Below are 9,069 nucleotides of genomic sequence, written 5' to 3'. Positions count from 1 at the left end.
CAGCCTGACCAAAATGGAGAAACCCCGTCTCTACTAAAAATACAAAAATTAGCCGGGCGTGATGGCACACGCCTATAATCCCAGCTACTTGGGAGGCTGAGGCAGGAGAATTGCTTGAACCCAGGAGGTGGAGGTTGCAGCGAGCCGAGATCGCCATTGCACTCCAGCCTGGGCGACAAAAGCAAAACTCCGTCTAAATAAATAAATAAGCAATAGCTTTTTAAAAATACATGTAAATTCCTTCTTCCTTTCACTTGTTCTATTCCACACTTGAGTTATTTTAAACACCTTTGAAATATGCTTACGTCAGTATTTTCTAAAAATACTGTAATTTCAGATTCACTTTAGGTGCATTCTGAAAGTAATAAGTAAACATACTTTTTATTTTAAAATTATAATCTCTTTTAAATCTTGTTTTCTCTTCTTCAATGTCCTGGCACCTGTAGATAACAAAGCCCTTAAAATAGTCTTCAGAAGACAATTGTATTTATTGATCTAAAGAATAATTCTGCAGTAATTCTAAGTGTATTTGGTAGGCAGATTATTCTTTTATAGAACCCTGATAGAAGTAAAACTAGATTATCAAATTTTAAATAGCCTTACATCTGCCGGCAATAATTTTATGGCAATATTTTTGAATTAACAGGTACTAATAAGTATGTTTTTCTCTCATATCTCACTCCCCCAATTTTTTTTTTTTCTTAAGACAGAGTCTCACTCTGTCATCCAAGCTGGAGTGCAGTGGCACGATCTCAGCTCACTGCAACCTCCGCCTCCTGGGTTCAAGCAATTCTCCTGCCTCAGCCTCTCGAGTAGCTGAGATTACAGGCGCGTGCCACCACGCCTGGCTAATTTTTGTATTTTTAGTAGAGATGGGGTTTTGCCATGTTGGCCAGGCTGGTCTCAAACTCCTGACCTCGGGTGATTATCTGCCCACCTTGGCCCACAGAGTGCTGGGATTACAGGCGTGAGCCACCGCACCCGGCCTTATATCCCTATTTTTGGATCCCTTCATCCATCTTGAAGTATGATCATGTTTAGATATGAAAATGAACATATTTAAAATATTAGCAGGTTAAAATGAGAAGGATATAGTGATATGTCACAAAGATGGATACGAGATGACATATCAGCATTTTTTTTTAATTTTTTTCAGATGGAGTCTCGCTCTGTTGCCCAGGCTGGTGTGCTGTGGCATGGTCTCCACTCACTGCAACCTCTGCCTCCCGGGTTCAAGCGATTCTCCTGCCTCAGCCTCCCGAGTAGCTGAGATTACAGGCGCCTGCCACCACATCCAGCTAATTTTTTGTATTTTTAGTAGAGATGGGGTTTCACCATGTTGGCCAGGCTGGTCTCGAACTCCTGACCTCGTGATCAGCCCGCCTTGGTCTCCCAAAGCACTGGGATTACAGGCGTGAGCCACCGTGCCCAGCCGATATCAGCATATTTTACTTCAATTATTATTTTTTAGAGACAGGGTCTCACTGTGTTTTCCAGGCTGCATATGAACTACTGGGCTCAAGAAATCCTCTTGCCTCAGCCACTTAAGTAGCTAGGACTCCAGGCACACTCCACGGTGACCTAGGTCAGCATTATTTTTTGAAGATGCAGTATCTGGGATAGACTTTGGGACCTGAACAAGATAGATGTCTATATTATGCAATATTGCTAAATAGCTATGTTGCCACGAAAGAACTTTTAGCATTGACTTCTATGATCTGAAGCAAAGAAATGAGTTGATTGCAGAGCTTTTCATGAAACTAAAAAGCAGAGGATAAGCTGATTATAGCTTAAAGTTATGAATCCATTATGTATATGGGGAGTTTGTTGCTTCTAAAATTTTCAAGGGATCAGCATGGACATTTTTGTTTTTTGTTTTTTTGTTTTTTTTTGACGGGGTCTCGCTCTGTCGCCCAGGCTGGAGTGCAGTGACACAATCTCAGCTCACTGCAACCTCCGCCTCCCAGGTTCAAGTGATTCTCCTGCCTCAGCCTTCTGAGTAGCTGGGATTACAGGCATGTGCCACCACACTCAGCTAAGTTTTTGTATTTTTCGCAGAGATAGGGTTTCACCATGTTGACGAGGCTGGTCTCAAACTCCTGACCTCAAGTGATCCTCCTACCTTGGCCTCCCAAAGTGCTGGGATTACAGGTGTGAGCCACTGCACCTGGCCAACAATTTTACTGATGAATAAACATTTAACAGGAATATCATAGGCAATAGAGGCAATCCGTTAGGAGATAGGAAAAAGAGTAATTTCTATACAACCCATTATAGACTGGTTTTTGAGATAAGCACTGATTAGCCTCAAAAACTTGATTGCACTATTGCTCATACATTGTTCATCCTGACCTTACATGGTAATTGGGGAGACCATCTATGTTAGCCAATCAGCTTTATTCAGAAACGGCGGGGAAAACCCTAACTTATATGTTTACAACAGGTGGCAGTTTTACAAAATGGAGCCAGGTACCCACTGTAGATAGGCTCCTACTATCCCACAGAAACAGAGATACAGGTGCTATCCCTAGTGATGTTGACATTTGAAAGAGAGGTCTCCCAAGTCCTTGAGAAAGATGTCCCTAGGTCATTATGCTGACAAAAGGTTTATTTAGTTTCTAAAAATAAACATTTCAGGAGAAAGTACTCACACTTACAAGTTTTCTAAGGTATATGTTCTGACAAAAAGAAGAGGAAGAGAAATGCCTTCCCATATTTTCAAAGGAGGAATGCAGGCTCTCATTTTTATTTCGTATTTATCCCTATAATGCATGCATAGAATATTCACCAGTGACCTTAATGTTGGCCAGAAGAAAATTTCAGCTAATTCAAAAAATTAGGCAAGGCGCTGTGGCTCACGCCTGTAATCCTGCACTTTGGGAGGCCAAGGCAGGTGGATCACCTGAGGTCAGGAGTTCGAGACCACCCTGGTGAAACCCCATCTCTACAAAAAAATACAAAAATTAGCTGGGCGTGGTGGCGTGCGCCTGTAATCCCAGTTACTAGGGAGGCTGAGGCAGGAGAATCACTTGAACCCAAGAGGCAGAGGTTGCAGTGAGCTGAGAACATACCATTGCACCTCAGCCTGGGTGACAGAATGGGACTCTGTCTCAAAAAAAAAAAGAAAAAAGAAAATGACAGGAAATATTAAGTGTGGCAAGGATGTGAATAAAACAAGAACTCATGTGCTGCTGGTGGGAGCTGAAATGGATACAAACATTTTGGAAAACTGTTTGGTAGTGGCTACATAAGCCTACCAGATGTCAATTTATGCTTCAATAATTTCACTTCTATGAATTTATCCATCATAAATTCATATATATATCAACAAAAGACAAGTTACATAGTTTATATAGGTAGGACTATTCATTGCTTATAAAAGCCACAAACTCAAAATTACTACATGCCCTTTAACAATAGTATGACTCGGCTGGGCGCAGTGGCTCATGCCTGTAATCCCAGCACTTTGGGAGGCCGATGTGGGTGGATCACTTGAGGTCAGGAGTTCGACACCAGCCCGCCCAACATGGTGAAAACCCATCTCTACCAAAAATACAAAAAAAAATTAGCCGGGTGTTGTGGCGGGTGCCTGTAATCCCAGCTACTCAGGAGGCTGAGGCAGGAGAATCACTTGAACTCAGGAGGCAGAGGTAGGTTGCAGTGAGCCTTTGTCACGCCATTGCCCTCCAGCATGGGTGACAAGAGCAAGACTCTATCTCAAAAACAAACAAACAAAAGTAAAAGCAAACAAACAGAATAGTATGACTCAATCATCTGATTATTCATTCAATGGAATCATAGGACGCAATGCTAATGAATACCATTAATAGAATGCAATAATTAAGGTATGGTCACACACAAAAATTCTAATGGAATAGATATAAAAGCTAAATATAAAAGAATTCATGTTGATTCCATTTATATAAAGTAGCAAACAGGCCAAAATAATCTAATCCCTTAAATACTAGAAGAGATATAAACCAAAATCTCAAGAGTTCCACTCCTGCAAATAGAAACAACAGAATTATAATGTTGTGGGTAGTGGCTTAGAGGGCAAAGAAGGAGCTTCTTGTGAACTCCTGTGAACAGAACAGTGTTCTGGTTTTGTATCTATGTATTACATAAAGAGCTATGTTTGTTTGCAAAATTCCAATGAGCTGTGATTTATAACCTGTGATGGGTCTTGAATTTGATAAAAATACATATGACCAAAAGAAGTTAAAATAATTTTGGTGGGGGTAGGGAATATTGGTGCTAAGGTTATGAATGACCTTCCACTTGTGTCTGTACAGGAGAAAACTTATAGAGCTACAGGCACAGATTAAGAAACACGGGAAATATTAGGGAATAATAACAATATTGTAGATATTGACCCTTTGATTTGATTTTGTCATGAATACAGCAGAAAAGTGTCCTATCTTGTTTTCTTTGTGATGTTTTTGCTGCTATATTTGGCAATTATAAACATGTGAAAAATCCTTTTTTTTTTTTTATTTTGAGACAGTCTCACTCTGTCACCCAGGCTGGAGTGCAGTGGCACGATCTCGGTACACTACAACCTCCACCTCCCAAGTTCAAGTAATTCCTATGTCTCAGCCTCCCAGGTAGTTGGGATTACAGGCCTGCGCCACCACGCCTGGTTAATTTTCATATTTTTGGTAGAGATGGGGTTTTGCCATGTTGGCCAGGCTGGTCTCCAGCTCCTGGCCTCAAGTGATCTGCCCACCTTGGCCTCCCAAAGTGCTGGGGTTACAGGTGTGAGATACTGCACCCGGCTGGAAAAAAAATCGTATTTATCAATGTATCAGGGTCCAGCAGAGAAAAATGGAAAGTCCAATATACCTTGGATAATTCATTTTAAATTCTACACACCTATAGTTCATGATGGCTTGAAACTCTGCAGACACAGGTAGTGCCAACGGTCATACCCTACCAACTCTGTGAGGACAGAAACAAATTGGAATCTGAAATCATTAAGGAAGTTATGTCACCTAAAATCTGCCATTGACTTGGTGCTGCATACAGAGGTGTGTCTTGGGGACACCTTTAAACAGAATGAGCAAGAAGTGGCTATAATTAGGTGCTTCCGATTCAAATCTGTGGACCTCAGTCTGCACCCTGCTAAATAAAAGAAGGCACAAGGGTAAGGAAGACAGAAATTTTTCAGGATTCCAACAACATTCTGTGATAAATAGACCATTCCTCCTATCCCTGGAGGCCACTCTGCCACTTACTAGTGATTGACATTCGTCTTGAGAGCCAGAAGATCCTGCAGAAAACATGAGGTGTAGATCGCATTAATGACATAATTGAAAAACAGTATTCTACTGAAAAATGTTTAAAGTTTTGTTTTGCTGAGAGGCTTTCTAGGGTTGAATGTATAACATTTAAATAGCACTTACAATACAGGAATCACGGCTATCATGTGGTATGTATGGTACCTTCTAACTGTATGATGGATTCACTGGCATAATTTTCCTTGTAGAAAAAAAAAAAACTTACAGAGTCTCTCTAGTGTCGCCCAGGCTGGAGTGCAATGGCGCAATCTCGGCTCGCTGCAACCTCCACCTCCTGGGTTCAAGCAATTCTCCTGCCTCAGTCTCCCAAGTAGCTGGGATTACAGGTGCCCGCCACCACGCCTGGCTACTTTTTTTTTTTTTTTTTGAGACGGAGCCTTGCTGTGTCGCCCAGGCTGGAGTGCAGTGGCGCAATCTCGGCTCACTGCAGGCTCCGCCTCCCGGGTTCACGCCATTCTCCTGCCTCAGCCTCCCGAATAGCTGGGACTACAGGGCGAAGACAAATGGAAGCTCCAGATGTGGTGCATATCCTGTACTTTGCCCTATCTGCTTCTTCCCTTGGCTGCTGCTACCCTGGATCTTTTCCGTAACCGTGAGCATGGCAGCTTTCAAGGAGTTGCATGAGTTCTTCCAGTGAATTGTCCCACTTCAGGGTGATTTGGGGAAGCCCTGAAATTGCAGTGGGCGTCTGAAGTGAGTGTGGTCTTGTGTGGACTATGTTTCCTGTAACTTCTCAGTTTACTTCAAATGTCTCCTAGGAGAATGGAGAGTAGACCTGGGTCAAACTGTGGATTTATGTGTTGGGAAACCAAAGTTTCATTTTCGGCTCTTCTATTTTAAACTTCCAAATTAATGGCATAACTGATTAGTGCTTTTTACTAAAAATTCAGGAATCGTAAATATAAAGAAATTTCCTAGCTACTGCTGTTCAATTGAGAAGATAGCCTAGGTTTATCTAATAGTTACAAGAATGGCTGGGCATGGTGGCTCACGCCTGTAATCCCAGCACTTTGGGAAGCCGAGGTGGGTGGATCACCTGAGGTCAGGAGTTCAAGACCAGTCCAGCCAATATGGTGAAACCCCGTTTGTACTAAAAATATAACAAAATTAGCTGGGTGTGGGGGCATGCACCTGTAATCCCAGCTACTTGAGAGGCTGAGGCAGGGGACTTGCTTGAACCAGGGAGGTGGAGGTGGCAGTGAGCCGAGATCGCACCATTGCACTCCAGCCTGGGCAACAGAGCAAGACTTCAACTCAAAAAAAAAAAAAAAAAAAAAAAAAAAAAGAATGGTAGAATTTGCCTGTTAAATCATGTGTTTTATTTGTGAGAATTTTTTTTTTTTTTACATCTTTCTCTTTAGAATAGTCTTATGTCCAGACTTTTTCTGTCACTGCTGAGGTCACAACAGTAAAGTATATTTCCTAGAACGTGCCCATATTATCATTTCTAAATTAATTTACATTTAATTATATAAATGAGTCCATCGATTTCTAATGCAAATTACTCCATGTTTTTCTCCCACATTTATCTCATTTCTTATTATTAATCCATTCTAGATCCTTTGTCTGATTCCAGTTACCTGCTGAATACTTACATAATGGATCTGCAAATTAAGGATCAGCTTGATTTTAGGAAGAAGAGTATCTCATAGAATTAAGAAATCCAGCCAGGCGCGGTGGCTCATGCTTGTAATCCCAGCACTCTGGGAGGCCGAGGCGGGTGGATCACGAGGTCAAGAGATCGAGACCACGGTGAAACCCCGTCTCTACTAAAAATACAAAAAATTAGCCGGGCGTGGTGGCGGGCGCCTGTAGTCCCAGCTACTCGGAGAGGCTGAGGCAGGAGAATGGCGTGAACCCGGGAGGCGGAGCTTGCAGTGAGCCGAGATTGCGCCACTGCACTCCAGCCTGGGCGACAGAGCGAGACTCCGTCTCAAAAAAAAAAAGAATTAGGAAATCCAGTGAGACAAACATGCTTCTCTATAAGTGCCTCACAGATCAGACCCCAATATTTTCTGCTCCTTGCAGTCTTCAGGGATTGTTAAAAAGTAAGAGCCTCTTTTGGATACTTTTGGATACTCTTTTGGATACTCATGGTCTCTTTGGAGACATTTATGAGAAAGTTGTAATTGCCTCTGGTAATTAGCAACTGCAAAAAGTTTTTCAAAAAGTTATCAACTCCCTAAGTCGGCTGTCATTGCTGCTACAGGTAAAATTATAATTGCACTTCTGAGGGAAGATGAGGTCAGAGACTCACAAACCTTTATCTCAGGGTCTGGCTGCCTCCTTCCCACACGGTGCTGTTACGACCTTCACACAAACTGGGCTGTCCTGGAAGTGGGAAGGAATCAGGTGAGTATTTTTGTGTTTCAGTCTGGGAGGCAGAATCTGCAAGAAAAGAAGTCCAAGTGTTCATGTCTGGAAAGGGATTTTATCTTTTGTAGAAAGAGAGTCAGTAGCAAAGCCAGACAGGGAGGAGGAATAATTCCTGTCTTATGGGCTGAGTCAATAAAGAGAGATGAGGGGCCTAAACCTTCTACCAATCCCTGATGGATACAAAGCTATCATAATAAAATCTGGACGAGCACAGTGGCTCACACCTGTAATCCCAACAATTTGGGAGGCTGAGGTGGGCGGATCACTCGAGTTCAGGAGTTTGAGACCAGCCTGACCAACATGGCGAAACCCCATCTCTACTAAAAATACAAAAATTAGCTGGGCTTGATGGCTGGCGCCTGTAATCCCAGCTACTTGGGAGGCTGAGACGGGAGAATCGCTTGAATTCCGGGAGACGGAGGTTGCAGTGAGCCGAGATCACACCTCTGCAGTCCAGCCTGGATGACAAAACTAGACTCCGTCTCAGAAACCAAACAAAACAAAGGTAACTTAATAAAATCTTCACTTAGGATGAGAGTTGGTGAATAATTCCAGTGATAATTAAATAAGATTTATGGTGCTCAAGGATTGTAGTAAATAAATATATATGTTGTTCACACACCTCATAAGAATCACACAGTACATTTACAATATTTTTAATAATATGCTTATACTGCCTCTGTGATTATAATGAAGAGTAGGATAGAGCTAGAAAAATTACCTTATCCTGTGCAGAAACTATATATCTGAAATCATTTCTGGAACAAAATAGTTCGTTTTTTAAGAAATCTAACTCTGTATAAATGATGCGCTTAATGGAGACAGTGATTGTCCTCCACGGAAAACCTCTGTGCTCTTAGGATTATGGTGAGGCTGCTTTCCCTCTTCATGTTAGGGAAGTAGCATTTAAGGGAAGGGTAACTTTACTATTAAGAGTTGCAAATAGCAGTAGTCAGGATCAGCTGTATCTTGTGTTATTTTTCCTGGTCAAAAATATTCTGCATAACTCTTTAATTTTTTTTTTGAGATAGAATTTTGCTCTTTTTGCCCCAGATGGAGTGTATGATTTTAGCTCACTGCAACCTCCGCCTCCCAGGTTCAAGCTATTCTCCTGCCTCAGCCTCCCAAGTAGCTGGGATTACAGGCACATGCCACCATGCCTGGCTAATTTTTGCACTTTTTTTTTTAGTGGAGACAGGGTTCCATCATGTTGGCCAGGCTAGTTTCGAACTCCTGACCTCAGGTGATCCACCGACCTCGACCTCCCAAAGTGCTGGGATTACAGGCATGAGCCACCGCGCCCGGCCTATCCTACTCTCTCATTCTATTAGGCTATTTCAGATTACACACACAGGTGAGATCATGCAGTATTTGTCCTTCACTGACCACTGCCTTA

Source organism: Nomascus leucogenys, chromosome 10, assembly GCF_006542625.1.
Source record: "Nomascus leucogenys isolate Asia chromosome 10, Asia_NLE_v1, whole genome shotgun sequence".
Taxonomy (NCBI): Eukaryota; Metazoa; Chordata; class Mammalia; order Primates; family Hylobatidae; genus Nomascus; species Nomascus leucogenys.
This window is presented reverse-complemented; position numbering follows the sequence as displayed.